This window comes from Cervus elaphus, chromosome 9 (assembly GCF_910594005.1).
Source record: "Cervus elaphus chromosome 9, mCerEla1.1, whole genome shotgun sequence".
Lineage (NCBI taxonomy): Eukaryota > Metazoa > Chordata > Mammalia > Artiodactyla > Cervidae > Cervus > Cervus elaphus.
The window spans coordinates 4,778,281-4,798,017 of NC_057823.1; positions in this window are offsets into that span (position 1 = coordinate 4,778,281).

Sequence of the window (19,737 nt, forward strand, 5' to 3'; positions counted from 1 at the left end):
AGGCACATCCTGCTCTGACAACCAAAACTCAGGTTTCTAGAGAGGAAACCAGATACATCAGCAGCCTTGATGCTTGCACCGAAAAATTCTGGATGGTACGTTTCAGAAATGCCCCACTGATCCAGCCATACACAGCATCATTAATCAGTAGCAAACAAACAAAAAAAGATTCTGAGGGCCACATTCCCAGGAATTGACCAAGGGTCAATCTTGAATCTAGGCTCCCCTGAGGATATACAAGGACTGAGCAACTAGACCTGCTGCATTAATTCTTTGCTCACAGCTTCATAATGAGCTTGCACGTGGGGATTGCTAGCCTTTACAGAGGAGGAAACTGAGGCTCGGGGATACAAAATGACAAACTGGGGCAGGGACTTGAACCCAGGACTGTGTGGGAGGGAAAAGTCGTGTCTGACTCTTTGCGACCCCATGGACTATACAGTCCATGGAATTCTCCAGGCCAGAATACTGGAGTGGGTAGCCTTTCCCTTCTCCAGGGGATCTTCCCAACCCAGGGATCAAACCCAGGTCTCCAGCATTGCAGGCAGATTCTTTACCTGCTAGCCACAAGGGAAGCCCAAGAATACTGGAGTGGGTAGTGTACCCCTTCTCCAGTGGATCTCCCCAACCCAGGAATCAGACTGTGTTGCAGGTGGATTCTTTACCAACTGAGCTATCAGGGTGTGGGAGGGAAGATATATATTATTAGTAAGCAAGGACTCTAAGACTAGGTAGGTCTGGGTCCCCAGAATGATTCTGCCACTAAACCCCAATATTGTCACAGGCAATTTCAGCCCAACTGTATAACAAAAGCAAAAATGATAGCTCTCTCAGAGAACCATCGCTAGCATTGCCTGAAATAAGGCAGGAGATGTGCTTAGCACAGTTCACAGTACACCTTGAGTGATGTGTAAACTTGAATGTCCCAGACTGCAGTGATGAGGAGGCACAACCTGACTCCAGCCAGAAGCACAAAAACTGCTCTAAGTGAAAGGTTGTTGCTGAACGATAAGAGGCCTGGATTCTTTGCCTCCAGAGGAGACGGATTCAATCTGGGGTCAGAGACGAGGCTGGATCACTCAGAGCTTTTGTGTAATAAGGTTTTATTAAAGTATAAAGGAGATAGAGAAAGCTTCTGACATAGGGATCAGAAGGGGGCAGAAAGAGTGCCCCCCTGCTAGTCTTCAGCTGGATGTATATAACTAGCAGTCTGTTAATGAAAAGAAAGGAATGTCTTAAAACTCAGAATGGCACCAGGCCCCTCACCCATAAATTGCATTTTGTGATAATCCTGTCACCAGATGATTCATCCCAGGCCATAAAACGATTGACTTGAATCTTGTAGAAGGGCAGATTACCGTACAAATAGTCTTGTTTACATAGATTAGGGGAACAATATCTGAGTTTAACATACAAGTTTGTCAAGTAGGTTCTGAGCCATTTGGTGGAACTTGAAGACAGAGTCTGGGGTATATTAACATGGTTTAAGACAAATATTTCCATAAGAAAAAATGTATTGGTTAACTCAAGGTTTGAGAATAGTTAGCTTCAGGTGAAACCAGGTGTCATGGCAACACAGCATTTTAAAAGAAACTTCCTTTTATCTTTCTGGCTTACTTCACTCTGTATAATGGGCTCCAGTTTCATCCATCTCATTAGAACTTTTAAATTTGTATAGAGAAGGAAAAAAATATCTCCAGTTTGTTTCCTCCTGCTGCTTAAGAGAGATAAAAATGTCTGGCACTTGCAACCCATTTCCTCCATTTGGAGACCCCTGGCCTTCCTGCCTGTTACCCTCTCATAAGCAAAGCGGCAAGAGGTGCACTTTCAGTCCAAAGAGGCTGCTGCAGCTCAGCTTAGAAACACTATGGCCCTCATATCCCCTGGACTCTTCCTTGCTCCATCAGGAGCAGCAGATAGGAGAGGTCCCAGAAGGCAATCCTGGCATCTCCCTTGAGACAGGTCCAGGCTGTGGGTCTCACTGCCGGCATGCCAGCCTCTGATGGGATCCTGGGGGCAGGCCTGGGGCTGGGGCTTAGCCTGCACAAGTGCCAGGTGCCTGGCCCAGGGAAGCCTGGCCAGCAGACAGTATGTTCTCCTCCGCACAGGAGAGGAGTCAGTCCCCACAGCCTGCAATAATCCAAGGTCCAGGCCTGGTCTTTGGAAGCCCTTTCCCAGGTGTCTGTGGGCGGCAGGACTCTGACAAGGTCCTCTGTATCATACACCAAGCAGGGGCAGCAGCAAGCAGCTGTCTGGTTTGTGGCCACCTTCAAACCTTCGGCGAGGCAGCCAGACTGGGAAGGGGACCAAGCAAGGGTTTAGAATGAACAGACCTAGCTCCCCATGGGGACAGTCCCTCAGGTCTCTGGGTCTCAGTAGCCTCATTTATAAATTGGGTGCAAGATTTTAATGAAAAACTGCAAGATTCAGAGGATGTAACAGTCACTGGAGGCCACACCAGCCCGCAGATTTGGGTTATCTGGTACTCACAGAACATCTTAACATTTTAAACTGATTGCCAACATTTTAACATCAGAAGACATTTGTCTGGAGAAGGCGATGGCAACCCACTCCGATTCTCTTGCCTGGAGAATCCCAGGGATGGCGGAGCCTGGTGGGCTTCTGTCTATGCAGTTGCACAGAGTTGGACATGACTGACGAGACTTAGCAGCAGCAAACCAGTCCTTCAGCAAAGATACTGGGAACAGAAATGGGACCATATCATACCTACCCGTGGCAGTGGAGAGAGAGCTGCAGAAGAGAACATATGAACCAACCAGTGTTCTAACCTGGTCCATGGACCTCTGGAGAGCCCAGAGCTTCCTGGGTTTTTTCCAAAAGCTCTGTGGACATGTTTGGGTTTTTTCCTGGAGAGAAGGTTCCCTGACTTAAGAGGAGCTACTAACTCACTGAGGATTAAGAAGCACTATGCTGGTTCAGCCTCATCTTTGACAGGAAAAGGAAACTTCATGCCCAGGGTCCCACAGAGTGCAAGATTCAGCACAAGGCCTTGGATTCCAGTGGTCCAGTCATGTCCTCCATCCACCCACACCATCCTGCTCTCCTCACCTCTCATGACACATTGGAGTCGTATGTTGGACCCAAGCCTAGTTTCTCTCTTGATCAAATTTTAGGGTAAGTGAGTTAGGTAACAACTCTTCACTCAATAAAGTTGTCACAGTTTGCATGTTTGTTTCACTGTAAAGGAGTAGTACATGGTCATTAAGGATTTGAAAAGATCAAAGGAGAAAACAGCTTCAGCCACCCCTCGTCTCAACCTTCGGGAGTGTAGCCACTGTTGGTATTTCAGTGTTTCCTTCTAGTCACTAATCTCTCTCTATAGGTGGGGTGTGTGAGTGTGTGGGTTCAACTTTGGTTGTGTTCATTCTGTATATTCACATTATGCCTTTTTCCTCCGTGTTGTCAAAAAAAAAAAAAAAGACATTTGTCTAAAATCTGAATTTCCAGCTTCTCTGTAAAGGTAGAAGAAGGCTATGATCTGTCTCACGCGAACTGCAGCCCCACAAAGCCACAGGTAGCTAAAGCTGGGCAGCCGTTCCTTCAGTCAAGAGCCTCACTCCCTTCCCTGCTCAGCCACAGGCCCAGCTTCTTGCTCCTCTGACAGCCAGCTATGTCTGGACCTGCCAACTGCATGGCATGGGCTGCCAGGTGATGCTCCAAGAGTTCCAGGCAGGTTGGGCCAGATGGAGACTTTCAGGCTGGATTCTGATCTGCAGCCCCAGCTGTGTGTCCCCAAGCCGGCGCTGTCCCTGGTCCAGCGTGGAGGAAGTTACTTTCCCTGCCAGCCAGCTGTGGACACGAGCAGGACGAGTAGGGGTGAGGAAGCGGGTGACAGTGGGGGACCGGAGCGGGGCAGCACGGCCAGGCACTCTCCTTCTTCCTTCACACCCAGGCAGGAACCTGAAGCCCCAGCAGGGCCTGACTCCAGGCAATGCAGGAGATGTTGGCTTCCTGCCGCCTGGCTGGGAAAGAGCAGCCGTGGTGTGGGGTGGGGGAGCAGCTGGAAATCACAGACACGGGGAGATGAGTCCCACAGGCTGTGGGAAATCTGCAAGCCTAAAGGCTCTGGGTGGGGCAGGTCAGAGGTCTCACAGAGTGGGGACACTGTGGGAGGCAGGACTCTACCAGCCAGGACCACTGGGCCTCAAGGGCCTGCCTAGAAGGAGGAGGTATCCCCATCATAGGAAGGATGAGGGTGGGCAGCATTTGTCAACCCTATATCTTGCTCTGGGTGCTGAGGGGGCAGGAAACCAGGCCTGCTCAACTCACTGAATCTGTGTGGCTCCTGGCGTTCCTCTGGAAGGCAGAAGGTAGACAGCAAGAGGCTGACGGGTTCTTCCTCCTTCTAGCAGGCTTCTCTAACTGCTACTCTTGAGTCCTTTTCCTTCGTTTTTGGTTTTGTTTTGTTTTGTTTTGTTTTGTTTTTTGGCAAGCTCCTTCAAAACACCATTGAAAAGGTTCTTCCTTCCTAAAGCTTCCTTTGATCCTTGGGAAAACCTCCTTCTTTCTGCTATCCCCAGGGCCTTGGACATCACCAGGTTGTCCCACCAGCTGCCCACTCTATACTGTGATGGGATAGTCACATAGCTGAGTTCCCCACTAGACCCTGAAAGCTATTGCAAAGGGCCACCTCCTGTGTCCCCGGTACTCAGGCCAAGAGCTGGCACAGAGTGTCTGCTGCTTCCATGGTTCATGGGGCAGGGTCACTGTGTCCTCTCAGAGCAGCCCACATGCCTATGGTCCTTGCGCAAGCTGCAGGCCCTCTCCCACAAGTGTGCAGCCTCATGGTTTCAAGGCCTATGTGCGGCAGGCCCAGGGGACAGGCGGGGTCTGCATGAGCTCAGAGGGGTGTGTGGTGGACAAGCATGAAGTCATGCTTGTTTACGGCTCTGACACAGCACTCGTCATTTCCTCCCCACTGAGCCACACAGTGCTTTTCCAGCTCAGCCAGCCTCTGACTTATTCTCTGGCATCACACGCTGTCACACTTGCAGCCCACTTCAGCAGCAATGATGGGATGTTTGTCTGCACTTTGGCTTCATGAGAAGAGACCCTCCCAGCAGCTGGCTTCTTGGATCTGTCATGGCAAAGTCTGCGAGGTGCCCCAGCTGCAGCTCAGGGTGTCTGTGGGGAGCATGAGGCAAGCAGAGCTGGGAGCCCAGCCAGGAGGTCCCAGAAGGGAATGATCACAGGGACAGAGAAAGGGGGATGCCTTCTTGACCATGAATCTCCCAGTGAAGGGCCTGCAGCGTCAAGAGTCAAAAATGAGGAATGCCAAGGAGTAGCCAGAAGGGCCTCAAAAAGAGAGAGGCAGGGAGGGCTAAGAGACCACGTGCATCAGGTGGGGGCAAGGGGCTGGCAGGATCACTAGAGAGCAGGTGAAGCAAGCTGGCCCGGAGCTTCATTCCCTAAGTGCTGACCCTGAGGGAAAATGCCCTATGGGGCCGGACGATGGAGAGGCAGACTTCACAGCCTAGAGTGTGCTGTCCTACCTAAAGGCACTGACTTTCAAACAGCTTAAAACTTGCTGTGAAGTCAAAACAGAAACGTGCATAAACATACAGGTACACACACACACACACACACACACACACACACACACACACACACACACACTAACGTGCACGCATATGTGTGCTCTGCCCCATTTGCTCCACGACCACTTCGAGGTCCCTGGGAAGAAGTCTGTCAGATCCTCACAGTTTGAGGGCAAGCTATTTTGTCTTCAAGGAAGGGTCACAGACTAGATCTGATCATGATGAAAAATGAGGGATCTACTGTAAAGATAGCATGGAGATCTAGCTATTTACAGTATCTTATTGAAATACAGTTTGTTGTTGTTGTTCAGTTGCTAAGTCATGTCCTACTCTTTGTGACCCCACGGACCAGCACACCAGGCTTCCCTGACCTTCACTATCTCCTGGAGTTTGCTCAAAATCATGTCCATTAAGTCAGTGATGCCATCCAACCATCTCATCGTCTGTTGTCCCCTTCTCCTGCTGCCTTCAATCCTTCCCAGCATTAGGGTCTTTTCCACTGAGTCAGCTCTTCCCATGAAGTGACCAAAGTATTGGAGCTTCAGCTTCAGCATCAGTCCTTCCAATGAGTATTCAGGGTTGACTGATTTGATCTCCTTGTAGTTCAAGGGACTACAATTGATGAAAGCATAAATTCTTTGGCCCTCAGCCTTTTTTATGGTCCAGCTCTCACATCTGTAAATAACTACTAGAAAACCATAACTTTGACTATACAGACCTTTCTTGGCCAAGTGATGTCTTTGCTTTTTAACATGCTGTCTAAGTTAGTCAAAATTTTCCTTCCAAGGAGCAAGCATCTTCTAATTTGGCTTCAGTCACCTACCACAGTGATTTTGGAGCCCAAGAAAATTAATTCTGTTACTGTTTCCACTTTTTCCCCTTCTATTTGTCATGAAGTGATGGGACCAGATCCAAGATCTTAGTTTTTTGAATGTTGAGTTTTAAGCCAGCTTTTCCACTCTCTTCTTTCACCCTCATCAAGAAGCTCTCCTCTTCATTTTTTGCCATTAGAGTGGTATCATCTGCATATCTGAGGTTATTGATCTTTCTCTTGATAATGTTGATTCCAGCTTGTGATTCATCAAGTCTAGCATTTTGCGTGATGTACTCTGAATAGAAGTTAAATAAGTAGGGTGACAAATAAAGCCTTGTACTCCTTTCCCAATTTTGAGCCAGTTCCACGTCCTGTTCTAACTGTTGCTTCTTGACCCACATACAGGTTTCTCTGGTGGTCTGTTATTCCCATTGCTTCAAGAATTTTCCACAGTTTGTAGTGATCCATACAGTCAAAGGCTTTAGCATAATCAGTGAAACAGACATAGATGTTTTCCTGGAATTCCCTTGCTTATTCTATGATCCAACAAATGTTGGCAATTTGACTTCTTGTTCCTCTGCCTTTTCTAAACATAGCTTGTACATCTGGGAGTTCTCGGTTCACATACTGCTAAAGCTTAGCTTGAAGGATTTTGAGCATAATCTTGCTATCACATGAAAGGAATACAGCTGTGCAGTAGTTTGAACACTCTTTGGCATTTCCCTTGTTTGGGATTGGAATGAAAAGTGACCTTTTCCATTCCTGTGGCCAGTGCTGAGCTTTCCAAATTTGCTGGCATATTGAGTGCAACACTTTAACACTTTAACTTTTAGGTTTCTAAATAGCTCAGCTTTATGCAAATATGCATACAATTTACATACAGTACATACATACAATTTACATACAGTAAAACACACAAATCTTAAGTACAAAGGTGGTGAGTTTTTACCTATGTCTATGGACAGAGGAGCCTGGCGGGCTGCCATCTATGGGGTCACACAGAGTCAGACACGACTGAAGCGACTTCGCGTGCATGCATGCATACCCATGTAACCTTCACCTAGATCAATATAAAAGCATTTCCATCACTGCAGAAAGCTCCCTCATGCCCATCCCTAGTCAAGCCATACCTGTCCCACCCCCAGAGGCAACGACTGTTTGCATTCTATAATCATAAATTAGTTTACACTGATTTTGAACTTTGTATAAATTGAATCATACTGCATAAACATTCTTGTACAAGTTTGTGTGAAGTTGTGGTTTTGTTTTTCTTGGGTAAATGCCTAGAATAAGATTGCTATGTCATAAATTATCAGTATGTTTAAGTTCATCAGAAACTGATAAGCAGGTTTCCAAAGCAATGGGACCATTTACACTCTCACCAGCAATGAGACTTGTTTCATATCTTCATCAGCTTTTGGTACTGTCAGTTTTGTAAATTTAGACAGGCAAAGGGGTGGGTAGTGGTATTTTGTTGAATTTGTATTTTCCTGATGAGTAATGAAACTAAGCACATTTTCATATGCCTATTGATCATATTGGATATTTGGATATCTTTTGTAAAGTACCTATGCAAAATTTTCTTTTTGTTTTTTATTGAGTTTCATCATTTTCTTTTTTAATTAGTAGAGGCTCTTTATAAATTCTAGGTATTCTATATATTCTAATCCTTTGTAAGATATATGTACTATGAATATTTTCTCCCAGTCCATGTCTTGCCTTTTCACTTCCTTAATGGTATTTGTGGGTGAACAGAAGTTTTCTATTTCATTGAAGTCAAATTTATCTTTTTTTGTTTTATGATTAAGGCTGTTTACAGTTTAAGAAATATTTGTCTACTCTAAGATCATGAAAATATTTTCCTGTTTTCTTCTAGTTGCTTTATTGTTTTATCTTTCACATTTAGGTCTTTGATTTATTTCAAAGTAATTTTTTTTGTATGATGTAAGGTAAGGGATCAAGGGTCACTGGTGTACATAAATTTCCAGTTGAGTTAGCACCATTTATTTAAAAGGTCTTCCTTTCCACATTACACTGAAGCCTGTGTTGAAAACATATGTGTGAATCTATTTCTGGGCTCCGTATTCTTTCCATTTGTCTGTCTGTTCTTATACCAACACAACAACATCTTGATTACCATAGCCTTGTAGTAATCTTGATATCACACAGTGTAAATCTTCCAGCTTTGTCCCTGTTGAAGTTTGTCTTAGCTCTTTATATTTCCATTAAAATAAAAGTTATATTTATATTCCATTAAAATAAAAATTATATTTTATTTTTTATGAAGTAATGTTTTCTTTAATCTTTTCCTGATATAAAAAGTAATGCGTGTTCATTGTATCCATAGAAATTTTAGAATCAGCTTGTTAAGTTTGCTGAAATTTTCACATTGAACTTATAAATCAACTTAAAGAGAACTGATCTCCTAACAAGAATGACCCTTACAATCCATGAACATGGTACACCTCTCTATTATTTAGAACTTCATTAATTTCCTTCAGTGCATGTGTGCTAAGCCACTTCAGCTGTGTACGACTCTTTGTGACCCTATGGACTGTAGCCCACCAGGCTCCTCTGTCCATGGGGATTCTCCAGGCAAGAGTACTGGAGTGGGTTGCCATGCCTTCCTCCTGGAGGTCTTCCTGACCCAGGGACTGATCCCTCATCTCTAACGTCTCCCACATTGGCAGGCGGGTTTTTTACCACTAGAGCTGCCTGGAAAGCCCAATTTCCTTCAGTAATGTTTTGTATTTTTAAGTGTATAAATCTTGTACATTTATCTTTAAAATTTTTAATATTACTGTAGTGAGTATTTTTTGTACCACTTTGGTCTCTTTCTAATGGTAACTCTATTCTTCTCTTTCTCTCAACCATTGTGTACATACTCTCAATCTAAATTTTGAAGTGAGCCATCTGATTGAACTATTCATTACAGCAATCTCCCTAAGGAGAGGACTGCCCTTGAGTCTGATAACTAACCTGAGCTGGAGTCTTCAAGTACAGTTTTTTTTTCACATAAAATAGAAACTGTGTGTGACAGTCACTTTGACTGACACGCCTGCAACAATTCTATAGTGCATTGAATGCTGTACCCTCACCCAAAGGTATATCCACTTAGAACCTCAGAATGTGACCTTGTCATTCTTGTTCAATTGCTAAGTCATGTCCGACTCTTTAAGACCCCATGGACTGCAGCACGCCAAGCTTCCCTGTCCCTCACCATGGCCTGGAGTTCACCCAAATTCATGTCCACTGAGTCAGTGATGCCATCCAACCATCTCACCCTCTGCTGCCCTCGTCTCCTCTTGCCTTCAATCTTGCCCAGCATTGAGGTCTTTTTCAATGAGTCGGCTCCTAGCATCAGGTGGCCAAAGTATTGACGCTTCAGCATTAGTCCTTCCAGTGAGTATTCAGGGTTGATTTCCTTAGGATTGACTGGTTTGATCTCCTTGCTGTCCAAGGGACTCTCAAGAGTCTTTTCCAGCACCACAACTCAAAAGCATCAATTCAACTTTCAGCCTTATTTATGGTCCATCTCTCACATCCATACGTGACTACTGGAAAAACCATAGCTTAGACTATATGGACTTTTGTCAGCAGAGTGATGTCTTTGCTTTTTAATATACTGTCTAGGTTTATCATAGCCTTCCTTCCAAGAAGCAAGAATCTTCTAATTTCATGGCTAGAGTCACCATCTGCAGTGATTTTAGAGCCCAAGAAGAGAAAATCTGTCACTGTTTCCACTTTCTCCCTTTCTATTTGCCATAAAGTGATGGGACCAGATGCCACAATCTTAGTTTTTTCAATGTTGAGTTTTAAGCCAGGTATTTCACTCTCTTTCTTACCCTCATCAAGAGGCTCTTTAATTCCTCTTCACTTTCTGCCATTAGAGTGGTATCATCTGAATATCTGAGGATGTTGACATTTCTCCTGATAACCTTGATTCCAGCTTATGTTTCATCCAACCTGGCATTTCACATTATGTACTCTGCATATAAGTTAAATGAGCAGGGTGGCAGTAAACAAGTCAGTTTTTCCACGTCCAGTTTTAACTGTTGCTTCTTGACCTGCATAGAGATTCCTCAGGAGACAGGTAAGGTGGTCTGGTACTCCCATCTCTTTAAGAATTTTCCACAATTTATTGTGATTCACACAGTCAAAGGCCTTTAGTGCAACGGAAATAGATGTTTTTCTGGAATTCCCTTGCTTTCTCTATGATCCAATGAATATTGGCAATTTGACTCTGATTCTTCAGCCTTTTCTAAACCCAGCTTGGACATCTGGAAGTTCTCGATTGAAGTACTGCTGAAGCCTAACTTGAACGATTCTGAGCATATCCTTACTAGCATGGGAAGTAAGCACAACTGTCTGGCAGTTTGAACATTCTTTAGTACTGCCCTTCTTAGGAATTGGGATGAAAACTGACATTTTCCAGTCCTGTGGCCACTGCTAGGTTTTACAAATTTGCTGACATACTGAATGCATCACTTTAACACCATCATCTTTTAGTATCTTAAATAGCTCAGCTGAGATTCCATCACTTCCACTAGCTTTTTTTGTGGTAATGCTTCCTAAGGCCCATTCCAGGATATCTGGCTCTAGATGAGTGATCACACCATCATGGTTATCCAGGTCATCAAGACCTTTTTTGCATAGTTCTTCTGTGTATTCTTGCCACCTCTTCTTAATCTCTTCTGCCTGTTAAGTCTTTACCACTTCTGTCCTTTATCATACCCATCGTTGCATGAAATATTCCTTTGATATATTCAATTTTCTTGCAGAGATCTCTAGTCTTTCCCATTCTATTGTTTTCCTCTATTTCTTTGACTTTAATTTAAATAAAAACCTTTGATTATGTAATTAAGGTAAAGCTCTTGAGAAGAGTACACCTTGGAATAAGGTGGGCCTTAACTCCAGTAACAGGTGTCCTTGTAAAAGACAAAAAGGAGAAGATCCACAGAGAGTGCACAGAGGGGAGAAAGTCTTATGAAGACAAAGGAACTGGAATGATGCTTCTACAAGGCAAGGAACACAGGATTGTCCACAGGCACCAGAAGCTGGAAGAGGCAACGGGATGGATTTTCCCTCATCTCCTTCATGGTCTCCAGAAGGAGCCAGCCCTGCTGACACCTTTATTTCAGACTTCTGTCCTCCAGAACTGTGAGAGAATAAATTTATGTTATTCTTAGTCATCCAGATTGTGGTAAATTGTTGTGACAGCCCCAAGAAACTATAAAACATACACAGGCTGGTAACCGATACATAATAGACACCTGAACTGATGGATGATTTCCTCTAGTGTACCTGATTGAATGAAAGAGATGCAGGCAGAAGCACCTTCCTCTTTCATACCACACCTTTCCCTCCATGATCTGGAGACTGACCCTGAGCTTCAGTGGGGCCAGCCCCACCCTGGGATTCCTGTGGTAGAAAATGAAGGGCCTGGCCAGGTCCTTCACTGCTCTGTACCGTGTTCTTCTGACTCCTCCTGGGTTAGGGATGTGGGAGAGGAGGGAGGAGAAGTATTGTTTTTTACTTTATGTTGATGCCTTCTGTGTGTGGCAGATATCCAAATGCGAATTCATTCCTTGGTTGAGTGCTTCTGGAATTCTCTCAGCAACCTCTGGTTACAGTTTCCTTATACTGGCAATGCTTCCTTGTTTGGCTGTGAAAGACCCTCTCTCTGACCCCGATCTGGAAATTCATCTGGCAGACACCCTCTTGGGGCTTGGCAACTCAAGGCCATCCACCTTTTAGATAGCCGGTGACCTCAGGAAGCTCACTCATCGTGCTGTGCCAGACTACAAATACAAGCCTTTCCCAACATGCTGCTTTACTTAAGTGACTTTAAAGTGAGACTTAGCATCTGGTAGGTCAGTTTCTCCTAACCTTTTTATTTTAATAATATCCTTGTATACTTACTCCTTGCTATAAACATTTTAAATTTTTTATTTTATTTTTGGTTGTGCTGGGTCTTTGTTAATGCCCTCGGGCTTTCTCTAATTGCTGTGAGCATAGGGCCACTCTTTCCTGGGGTGCACAGGCTTCTCATTGTGGTTGCGTCTCTTGTTGCAGAGCACAGGCTCTAGGCACACTGGCTTCAGCAGTTGTAGCACGGGGGTTCAGTGGTTGTGGCTCATGCACTCTCGGGAGCAGGCTCAGTAGTTATGGGGCTTAGGTATGGGCTTAGTTGCTCCAAGACATGTGGAATCTTCCTGGACCAGGGATTGAACCCATGTCCCTTGCAGGTGAATTCTTATCCACTATACCACCAGGGAAGTCCCTATTCTTTGTGATTATACTTTTAAAGCATTTGCCTAGCTCCCTATTTCTCTTCCCATCTCCTTCCCTAGTCCTCAGAAGCTGAAACACGTTAAACTTCTATTCCAATTTGAGAAAAATAGCACTTCTATGATATTGCATTTTTTCCATCCAAGAACATAAATTTTCTTTATTTGTTAAATTTTGGGTCTTTCCATTCAGTTTCATGGGTATTCTAATATAGGTTTTGTATCTTTCTTTTTAAACTTATTTCTAAGATTTCACAGCTGTTGTGAAAACACTTCGACATTCATTTCTACCTGTTTAAGAAGAAAATATATTTTATATATAATATTTTCAGCCACCTTAAATTTTCTTATAAATCTTAGTTCAGTTCAGTTCAGTTCAGTCGCTCAGTCATCTTAGCGACCCCATGAACCGCAGCACACCAGGCCTCCCTGTCCATCACCAACTCCCGGAGTCCACCCAAACCCATGTCCATCAAGTTGGTGATGCCATCCAACCATCTCATCCTCTGTCGTTCCCGTCTCCTCCTGCCCTCAATCTTTCCCAGCATCAGGGTCTTTTCAAATGAGTTAGCTCTCCGCATCAGGTGGCCAAAGTATTGGAGTTTCAGCTTCAACATCAGTCCTTCATTGAATATTCAGGACTGATTTCCTTTAGGATGGACTGGTTTGATCTCCTTACAGTCCAAGGGACTCTGAAGACTCCTCTCCAAAACCACAGTTCAAAAGCATCAATTCTTTGGCACTCAGCTTTCTTTATAGTCCAACTCTCACATCCATACATGAACACTGGAAAAACCATAGTCTTGACTAGACGGACATTTGTTGGCAAAGTAATGTCTCTGCTTTTTATATGCTATCTAGGTTGGTCATAACTTTCCTTCCAAGGAGTAAGCATCTTTTAATTTCCTGGCTGCAGTCACCATCTGCAGTGATTCTGGAGCCCAAAAAAATAAAGTCTAACACTGTGTCCATTGTTTCCCCATCTATTTGCCATGAAGTGATGGGACCAGATGCCATGATCTTAGTTTTCTGAATGTTGAGCTTTAAGCCAACTTTTTCACTCTCCTCTTTCACTTTCATCAGGAGGCTCTTTAGTTCTTCTTCACTTTCTGCCATAAGGGTGGTGTCATCTGCATATCTGAGGTTATTGATATTTCTCTTGCCATCTTGATTCCAGCTTGTGCTTCATCCAGCCCAGCCTTTCTCATGATGTACTCTGCATATAAGTTAAATAAGCAGGGTGACAATAAACAGCCCTGACATACTCCTTTTCCTATTTGGAACAAGTCTGTTGTTCCATGTCCAGTTCTAACTGTTGTTTCCTGACCTGCATACAGGTTTCTCAAGAGGCAGGTCAGGTGGCCTGGTATTCCCAGATCTTTCAGAAATTTCCACAGTTTATTGTGATCCACACAGTCAAAGGCTTTGGCATAGTCAATAAAGCAGAAATAGATGTTTTTCTGGAACTCTCTTGCTTTTTTGATGATCCAGCAGATGTTGGGAATTTGATCTCTGGTTCCTCTGCCTTGTCTAAAACCAGCTTGTACATCTGGAAGTTCACGGTTCATATATTGCTGAAGCCTGGCTTGGAGAATTTTGAGCATTACTTTACTACTGTGTGAGATGAGTGCAATTGTGCAGTAGTTTGAGCATTCTTTGGCATTGCCTTTCTTTGGGATTGGAATGAAAACTGACATTTTCCAGTCCTGTGGCCACTGCTGATTTTCCAAATTTGCTGGCATATTGAGTGAGGCACTTTCACAGCATCATCTTTCAGGATTTGAAATAGCTCAACTGGAATTCCATCACATCCACTAGCTTTGTTCATAGTGATGCTTCCTAAGGCCTACTTGACTTCACACTCTAGGATGTCTGGCTCTAGGTGAGGGATCACACCATCATGATTATCTGGGTCGTGAAGATCTTTTTTGTACAGTTCTTCTGTGTATTCTTGCCACCTCTTCTTAATATCTTCTGCTTTGGTTAAGTCCATACCATTTTTGTCCTTTATTGAGCCCATCTTTGCATGAAATGTTCCCTTGGTATCTCTAATTTTCTTGAAGAGATCTCTAGTCTTTCCCATTCTGTTGTTTTCCTCTATTTCTTTGCATTGATCACTGAGGAATGCTTTCTTATCTCTCCTTGCTGTTCTTTGGAACTCTGCATTCAGATGGGTATATCTTTCCTTTTCTCCTTTGCTTTTCGCTTCCCTTCTTTTCACAACTATTTGTAAGGCTCTTCGGACAGCCATTTTCCTTTCTTACATTTCTCTTGCTTGGGGATGGTCTTGATCCCTGTCTCCTGTACAATGTCACAAACCTCCATTCATAGTTCACCAGGCACTCTGTCTATCAAATCAGATGTCCCTTAAATCTATTTCTCATTTCCACTGTAAAATCATAAGGGATTTGATTTAGGTCATACCTGAATGGCCTAGTGGTTTTCTCCACTTTCTCGATTTCAGTCTGAATTTGGCAATAAGGAGTTCATGATCCGAGCCACAGTCAGCTCCCAGTCTTGTTTTTGCTGACCGTATAGAGCTTCTCCATCTTTGGCTGCAAAGAATATAATCTATCTGATGTTGGTGTCGACCATCTGGTGATGTCCATGTGTAGTCTTCTCTTGTGTTGTTGGAAGAGGGTGTTTGCTATGACCAGTGCGTTCTCTTGGCAGAACTCTATTACCCTTTGCCCTGCTTCATTCTGTACTCCAAGGCCAAATTTGCCTGTTACTCCAGGTGTTTCTTGACTTCCTACTTTTGCATTCCAGTCCCCTATAATGAAAAGGACATCTTTTTTGGGTGTTAGATCTAGAAGTTCTTGTAGGTCTTCATAGAACTGTTCCGCTTCTTCAGCATTACAGGTTGGGCATAGACTTGGGTTACCTGTGATATTGAATGATTTGCCTTGGAAACAAACAGAAATCAATCTGTCGTTTTTGAGATTGCATCCAAGTACTGCATTTCGGACTCTTTTGTTGACTATGATGGCTAATCCATTTCTTCTAAGGGATTCCTGCCCACAGTAGTAGTTATAATGGTCATCTGAGTTAAATTCACCCATTCCAGTCCATCTTAGTTCACTGATTCCTAGAATGTTCACTCTTGTCATCTCCTCTTTGACCACTTACAATTTGCATTGATTCATGGACCTAACATTCCAGGTTCCTATGCAACGTTGCTCTTTACAGCATCTAACCCCGCTTCCATCACCAGTCCCATTCACAACTGGGTGTTGTTTTTGCTTTGGCTCAATCCCTTCAGTCTTAGTAGTCTGTTTCTAAAAAGTCTTGGAAACACATTTTCCAGATTCCAGTCATTTTGTTTGTAAATAAATGCAATTTTGTCCTTTTTCTCTAATATAACCTATTATTTTCTTTTCTTGCACTATTTCTTTAGCACCTCAAAAATAGGCTTGAATTTAATGATGACATCAGAAATATACTTTTTGCTGGCAATTTAATTAAAGTGATTTCAACCTACCAATAAATAGTATATTTGCTATTGGTTTTGATTAATAGGTTTGTCTTTGTTAACATTTTTTCATTTCATCTTCACTTAATTTGAATTTTTTTTAGGACATATTGCTAAATTGTATTAAATGCCTTGTTACATGTCTTGATATCAGTCCAGTTCAGTCGCTCAGTCGTGTCCGACTCTTTGTGACCCCATGAATTGCAGCACGCCAGGCCTCCCTGTCCAACACAAACTCCCGGAGTTTACTCAAACTTATGCCCATCGAGTCGGTGATGACATCCAGCCATCTCATCCTCTGTGGTCCTCTTCTCCTCCTGCCCCCAATCCCTCCCAGCGTCAGGGTCTTTTCCAATGAGTCAACTCTTCGCATGAGGTGGCCAAAGTACTGGAATTTTAGCTTCAGCATCAGTCCCCAAAAAGAATACCCAGAACTGATCTCCTTTAGGATGGACTGGTTGGATCTCCTTACAGTCCAAGGGACTCTCAAGAGTCTTCTCTAACACCACAGTTCAAAAGCATCAATTTTTCAGTGCTCAGCTTTCTTCACAGTCCAACTCTCACATCCATGCATGACCACTGGAAAAACCATAGCCTTGATGAGACGGACCTTTGTTGGCAAAGTAACATCTCTGCTTTTTAATATGCTATCTAGGTTGGTCATAACTTTCCTTCCAAGGAGTAAGCGTCTTTTAATTTCATGGCTGCAGTCACCATCTGCAGTGATTTTGGAGCCCAAAAAAATAAAGTCTGACACTGTTTCCACTGTCTCCCCATCTATTTCCCATGAGGTGATGGGACCAGATGCCATGATCTTAGTTTTCTGAATGTTGAGCTTTAAGCCAACTTTTTCACTCTCCTCTTTCACTTTCATCAAGACGCTTTTGGTTCCTCTTCACTTTCTGCCATAAGGGTGGTGTCATCTGCATATCTGAGGTTATTGATATTTCTCTCGGCAATCTTGATTCCAGCTTGTGCTTCTTCCAGCCCAGCATTTCTCATGATTTCCTCTGCATATAAGTTAAATAAGCAGGGTGACAATAAACAGCCTTGATGTACGCCTTTTCCTATTTGGAACAAGTCTGTTGTTCCATGTCCAGTTCTAAATGTTGCTTCCTGACCTGCATACAGGTTTCTCAAGAGGCAGGTCAGGTGGCCTGGTATTCCCAGATCTTTCAGAAATTTCCACAGTTTATTGTGATCCACACAGTCAAAGGCTTTGGCATAGTCAATAAAGCAGAAATAGATGTTTTTCTGGAACTCTCTTGCTTTTTCGATGAACCACTGGATATTGGCAATTTGATCTCTGGTTCCTCTGCCTTTTCTAAAACCAGCTTAAACATCTGGAAGTTCATGGTTCATATATTGCTGAAGCCTGGCTTGGAGAATTTTGAGCATTACTTTACTACTGTGTGAGATGAGTGCAATTGTGCAGTAGTTTGAGCATTCTTTGGCATTGCCTTTCTTTGGGATTGGAATGAAAACTGACATTTTCCAGTCCTGTGGCCACTGCTGATTTTCCAAATTTGCTGGCATATTGAGTGAGGCACTTTCACAGCATCATCTTTCAGGATTTGAAATAGCTCAACTGGAATTCCATCACATCCACTAGCTTTGTTCATAGTGATGCTTTCTAAGGCCCACTTGACTTCACATTCCAGGATGTCTGGCTCTGGGTGAGTGATCACACCATTGTGATTATCTGGGTCATGAAGATCTTTTTTGTATAGTTCTTCTGTGTATTCTTGCCACCTCTTCTTAATATCTTCTGCTTCAGTTAAGTCCATACCATTTCTGTCCTTTATTGAGCCCATCTTTGCATGAAATGTTCCCTTGGTATCTCTAATTTTCTTGAGGAGATCTCTAGTCTTTCCCATTCTATTGTTTCCCTCTATTTCTTTGTATTGATCGCTGAGGAAGGCTTTCTTATCTCTCCTTGCTATTCTTTGGAACTCTGCATTCAAATGGGAATATCTTTCCTTTTCTCCTTTGCTTTTAGCTTCTCTTCGTTTCACAGCTATTTGTAAGACCTCCTCAGACAACCATTTTGCCTTTTTGCATTTCTTTTCCATGGGGATGGTCTTGATTCCTGTCTCCTGTACAATGTCATGAACCTCCATCCATAGTTCATCAGGCTCTCTGTCTATCAGATCTAGTCTATCTAGAGGTAGCCACCGAGAGCGCCAGGCTGCGACAGCGCAGGAGCGGCGGCCGAGAGGAGCTTCCCCACGCCTGAGGTCAGGAGCCCCGCCCGAGAGGAGCTACCCCACCTCCAAGGAGCTGCTGCTTCTCGGGCGCAGGAAGGCCGAGAGGAGCTACTTCACGTTCAAGGTCAGGAGGGGCAGCTGTGAGAAGATACCCCTCATCCAAGGTAAGGAGCAACGGCTGCGCTTTGCTGGAGCAGCCGTGAAGAGATACCCCACGTCCAACGTAAGAGAAACCCAAGTAAGACGGTAAGTGTTGTGAGAGGGCATCAGAGGGCAGACACACTGAAACCATAGTCACAGAAAACTAGCCAACCTGATCACAGGACCACAGTCTTGTCTAACTCAATGTCTTGATATAGTCACATACTTTTTCTCTTTTATGTAACTATTTCCTAGTCTTGAATAAATTTTCATTTTTGGAATAAGCCCTGTTTGGTCACTGTGTGTGTGTGTGTGTGTGTGTGTGTGTGTGTGTGTATGTATGTGTATATATATATATATACTATAGTTTAAAATAATATAATTGCATTATATTTTATGTGTAATATCTTATTATATAAAATGATATATAATATAAATTTCTTATATATATAAAATACATGTTTACATGTATGCTAAGTCGCTTCAGTTGTGTCTGACTCTTTGTGACCCTATGGACTGTAGCTTGCCAGGCCCCTCTGTCCATGGGATTCTCCAGACAAGAATACTATAGTGGGTTGCCATGCCCTCCTCCAGGGGATCTTCCCAACCCAGGGATCAAACCCACATCTCTTATGTCTCCTGTATTGGTAGGCAAGTTCTTTACCACTAGTGCCACCTGGGAAGCCCCATATACTGCATATGTTATTAGAAATAGGGTTTATAAAAAATTAAGTTGTTCAAAATAAGATAACATTTACACAAAGGAGTAAAAGTATATGAATGTATATATATATGTGTGTGTGTATACACATGTCACGTATATATAGTATATAGTATACATTCACATATCATGTATATATATAACTGGTTTCAATTTTCCATCACCCTGTCATAAAACAAATGTAGTCATAAATCATAGTGCACCAGGGCCCATGAAAGAGGAGCAGTGAGCCACAAGAGAGTGAACCAGACTTGCCTGTGAGTGTCCAGGAGTCTCCAGTGGAGGTGTGGGCCCACAGTGGCCTGCTGTGGGGTCAGGAGCACTAAACACAACAGTGCTGAGTAAGTCCTTTTGAAGGAGGGCACCAGTAACACCATTGCACCTACCATAGTTTGGCCTCAGTCCAAAGAACAGGGAGGGAACACAGTCAGGCCCATCAACAGAAAATTGGATCAAACATTTACTGAGCATGGCCCCACCCATGAGAACAAGACCCATAATCCCTCACAGCCAGTTCCTCTCATCAGGAAGCTT